This window comes from Macaca fascicularis, chromosome 2 (assembly GCF_037993035.2).
Source record: "Macaca fascicularis isolate 582-1 chromosome 2, T2T-MFA8v1.1".
Taxonomy (NCBI): Eukaryota; Metazoa; Chordata; class Mammalia; order Primates; family Cercopithecidae; genus Macaca; species Macaca fascicularis.
Genome location: NC_088376.1, coordinates 188,892,630 through 188,897,810, shown reverse-complemented (window position 1 = coordinate 188,897,810; position 5,181 = coordinate 188,892,630). Strand labels below are relative to the sequence as shown.

General features: G+C 37.3%; 1 pseudogene; it reads left to right on the top strand.

Moving 5' to 3' along the window:
• The first annotated feature begins 1,213 nt into the window (after nucleotides 1–1,213).
• LOC123571993 (U6 spliceosomal RNA) lies at nucleotides 1,214–1,312 on the top strand (annotated as a pseudogene).
• Nucleotides 1,313–5,181: the final 3,869 nt, after the last annotated feature.

Sequence of the window (5,181 nt, the reverse complement as noted above, 5' to 3'; positions counted from 1 at the left end):
ATGAAAATCAAAAGCTCAATTTGATAAAAGAGTGATTCTGGATTTAAATACAAAAGTTCTTATATTGTAAAGCCCTTAAATTTTTTTCTAGAAATAAAAACTTTCCAACATTTAAATAAAGCAAAAACTACAGGGAAGCAAAATTCTATTAATGATTTCTTTCACCATAGAAAGTATCAGATGAGCTGATGAACTGTTTGCCTTCAACTGATAGTTTTAGAGAGAGAACTATCATTTCAACTCTCATATCTTTATGTATTGTTTCAAGAAATGCCAAATGCCTTTAAAAATATTCTCTCAGAATGTAAGATTTAAATACACCAATAAACTTTATGAGACAAAATCCTAATTTACTTCCCTTCTTTCCCTTTTTTATTGAACACTCACCACAAATTTCTTATTAGATGAAACATAAAAAGTTATCAACAAATATAAAATCAGCCTAAACATAACTATCAATCTAAATTTTGGTCTTAAACTATCACTAATTTTGTAACTCTCTTCCATTTAGTACAGTGACTTCCTGCATGTTCATGAGTTTATAATGGTCGTATAAAATAATTTTTCTCTCATGACCTTTAGTAGGAAAGAAAGATATTTGTATATGAGAGAAAAAGAAATGAACTAATAAGTAAATATTTTAATGAAGAAAGAAAAAATGTATTGAGTAGTGATGAAGATTATCCAGTCTAAAGATTAGATATGCGCTGTTTTTTTGGTCATGGGTTTCTATTATGGAAAACATAACAAACTCAGTAAATAGACATATTAAAAGAGGTAGAAACCTAGCCAAATTTCGACACTCTTAAAAGACTTAATAATGAAGAGAGATAGGTCCACAATTAAGACCAGTCTACACATTATTTAATTGCCTGCCAGTTCCAGAAAAATCTAATTTAGTCACCATAGATGTGGTTCAACAGGAGTGTCTTGGAAGCTGCCTATTATAGGGCCACAGATGAAAGTTTCCTGAATCTTTAACCCTCATGAAGAGATGATGGACAACCAGAAGATCTAGCTACGAGCAACATCAAGGAAGGAGCACTGGTCAGCTTCATAAATACAAGTCTGTTTTCTAGGGAAAAGGAACAATGGAAACAATCTTAGTCAATATTCTTTTGACTGCAGGTACAGAAATTAATTTGAGATAGTTTATGCAAAAAAAGTGTATTCTATAGATATAAATGTATAGTGCTACTCAAAGAATGATTTAGTGTTCACCTTGGCAGTACATATACTAAAATTAGAATGATACAGAGATTAGCATGGCCCCTGTACAAGGATGACACGTTCAAAAAATTTATTAGTATTAAAAAAAGATTTAAAGATCATGATGGAATTTGGTATAGAAATTGAGATGAAACATTTAGAAAGTTGTGAGGTATTTGAGAAAGCAGTTTTTTGCCTGCCGATTTTTTGATAAAAAAGTATGGTCGCTGCGTGACTCCTATGGCAACTGTAACGCATTACCACACACTTCCTGGCATAAAAAAAAATGTATTCTGCCACAGTTCCGGATGCCACTCCAGCCAACCTCTCTGAAGTAGGGCCTTGAGCTAGTGGAGCATCTTTGCCAGCATAAGCAGAAAACGGGAAATGCTTGGAATTTGCAACCACCATGCCTCCCAAGACGGTCACAAGCTAATGACTCATTGGTGTGGGAGTATGAAAGCCCAGTTCCCTTGCTTTAAGTCAGGACAAACAGTGCCTTGTAACTTACATGCCAAAACTCCCTGCTGAATCAGACTGGCATCACCCCCGCTTGAAGCGATACCCTGGCTTCTTACCTTCCCTCCCCTCCTTTCCTCCTACTCTTGCCAATTTAACCCGGAGCACTTCTTTAATAAATTACTTGCGTATGAATCCTTGCCTAACATCTCCTTATTTTGAAGAAACTGACCTAACACAGAGAGTGTCTTTCAGGTGCTTTGTTTAACATTTCCTTAGATTGGGGGACCCACCAAAGACAAACACTACATTACACAAACAAAGAGCAATATGAGCAGCCAATCCCCCTTGAAGAACTGGAACCAAATCATCCCGCTCTCTCTCCAGGCCACCGGAGCCTCACGGCTGCTCTGTTTCTTCCTTCATATCTGTTTCATTTTTGTCTCTGCACACACATCTCTGCTTCATGGCACTTAACCATAGCTTTCAATCTAACTCTTCTGTTTCAATTCATGACTGCCTTTCATTTATTATAGTAACTTTTTGCAAACTTTTTAAGAATTTGAAAATAAAGTTTTATGTAAAAGAAATGTAGAAAGTGTACATGTTTGATACACTTTGATAGAAAGTGTAATGATACTGATAAAAAATTAGTAGAATAATACAGTATACAAACGACGGTCAAGCCCCCCACTTTCAGAAGTTCCTTCTCCTTTAAGAGAAAAGGTGCATGGTTGGCACAAGGTATGGCACTCGGTATTGTCCGTAGCCACCCAAGTTCAGGCTACAGGGAACATCTGCAAAAAGAGCCTTCTTACAGAACCTTGGAGAAGAAAGTGAGAAAAACCCTGACTGACACAGAGGCATACCCTGAGCCAAGAGTGTATTTGTCTTTGAGAATAGAGAGGATTTAAACTGAATGTGACATTTAAAAAAAATGATTAACAATTACACCATTTATTGAGGAGTACAATTTTAACTTGACCATTGGGAGTTTTATTGGTTAAAATAATTTAAGATAAAGTTTTGACTATTATGATTAAATATAATATTATTACTATTTAAAAGGTAACTTTTCTACAAAATACCTATTATATATCAAGCACTGTATTTAAATCTCTACATGCCATAGCTCATTTACATGTTGCATTGATACTCTGACATGGGTATTATTCCTATTTTAAATATTCCAAAGCTGAAACTTAAACAATAATAGCTCACTCACAGCTAATCATCTGGAAGGGGAACCTAGATCTTTGTCACCAGAGCCCAAGTCATTTCCACGCTGCTATACCATCTTAAGCTGTTTTCTGCGTTAGCTCTTTCTCTCAGTGTGTCAATGAACAATTCTGTTTCTAAGTCAGTGCTCATTCTACTGCTTCAGCTGCCTCAGCTTTACTTCTTTCTCTCTAAGACGTTCCTCCCATCAAGCCTGTGATGCTAATGAAAGAGACTTGTGAAGAGTGAAGGACATGTCACATGTGCACATTGTCCCATGTTGGTCTAAAATTCTCTTTTTTTGCTGTGTCTCTGCCAGGCTTTGGTATCAGGATGATGCTGGCCTCATAAAATGAGTTAGGGAGGATTCCCTCTTTTTCTATTCATTGGAATCATTTCAGAAGAAATGGTACCAGCTCCTCTTTGTACCTCTGGTAGAATTCGGCTCTGAATCCATCTGGTTCTGGACTTTTTTGGTTGCTAAGCTAATAAGTATTGCCTCAATTTCAAAGCCTGTTATTGGTCTATTCAGAGATTCAACTTCTTCCTGGTTTAGTCTTGGGAGGGTGTATGCCTCCAGGAATTTATCCATTTCTTCTAGATTTTCTAGTTTATTTGCATAGAGGTGTTCGTAGTATTCTCTGATGGCAATTTGTGTTTCTGTGGGATTGGTGGTGATATCCCCTTTACCATTTTTTATTGCATCTATTTCATTCTTCTCTCTTTTCTTATTAGTCTTGCTAGCAGTCTATTAATTTTGTTCATCTTTTCAAAAAACCAGCTCCTGAATTCACTGTTTTTTTGAAGGGTTTTTTGTGTCCACATATCCTTCAGTTCTGCTCTGATCTTAGTTATTTCTTGCCATCTGCTAGTTTTTGTTTTGTTCTGTTTTTGTTTTTGTTTTTGTTTTTGAGATGGAGTCTCACTCTGTTGCCCAGGCTGGAGTGCAGTGGTGCAATCTCAGCTCACTGCAAGCTCCACCTCCTGGGTTCACGCCATTCTCCTGCCTCAGCCTCCCAAGTAACTGGGACTACAGGCGCCCGCCAACACGCTCTGTTAATTTTTTGTATTTTTTGTAGAGATGGGGTTTCACCATGTTAGCCTGGATGGTCTCAATCTGCTGACCTCATGATCCGCCCACCTTGGCTTCTCAAAGTGCAGGGATTACAGGTATGAGCCACCACGCCCAGCCGCCTTCTGCTAGCTTTTGAATGTGTTTGCTCTTGCTTCTCTAGTTCTTTTAATTGTGATGTTAGGGTGTCAATTTTCGGTCTTTCCTGCTTTCTCTTGTGGGCATTTAGTGCTATAAATTTCCCTCTACACACTGCTTTTAATGTGTCCCAGAGATTCTGGTATGTTGTGTCTTTGTTCTCATTGTTTTCAAAAAACATCTTTATTTCTGCCTTCATTTTGTTATTTACCCAGTAGTCATTCAGGAGCAGGTTGTTCAGTTTCCATGTAGTTGTGTGGTTTTGAGTGAATTTCTTAATGCTGAGTTCTAATTTGACTGCACTGTGGTCTGAAAGATAGTTTGTTGTGATTTCTATTCTTTTACATTTGCTGAGGAGTGCTTCCAACTACGTGGGCAATTTTGGAATAAGTGCGATGTGGTGCTGAGAAGAATTTATACTCGTTTGATTTGGAGTGGAGAGTTCTGTAGATGTCTATTAGGTCCACTTGGTGCAGAGCTGAGTTCAAGTGCTGGATATCGTTGTTAACCTTCTGTCTCATTGATCTGTCTAATATTGACAGTGGGGTGTTGAGGTCTCCCATTATTATTGTATGGGAGTCTAAGTCTCTTTGTAGGTCTCTAAGGACTTGCTTTATGAACCTGGGTGCTCCGGTATTGGGTGCATATATATTTAGGATAGTTAGCTCTTCTTGTTGAATTGATCCCTCTACCATTACATAATGGCCTTCTTTGTCTCTTTTGATCTTTGTTGGTTTTGATCTATGTTTTATCAGAGACTAGGATTGCACCCCTTGCTTTTTTTTTTTTTTTTTTTTTTTTTTTCCTCTTTCCATTTGCTTGGTAGATCTTCCTCCATCTCTTTATTTTGAGCCTATGTGTGTCTCTGCATGTGAGATGGGTCTCCCGAATACAGCACACTGATGGGTCTTGACTCTTTATCCAATTTGCCAGTCTATGTCTTTTAATTGGACCATTTAGTCCATTTACATTTAAGGTTAATATTGTTATGTGTGAATGATCCTGTCATTATGATGCTAGCTGGTTATTTTCTCTGTTAGTTGATGCAGTTTCTTCCTAGCATCAATGGTCTTTACAATTTGGCA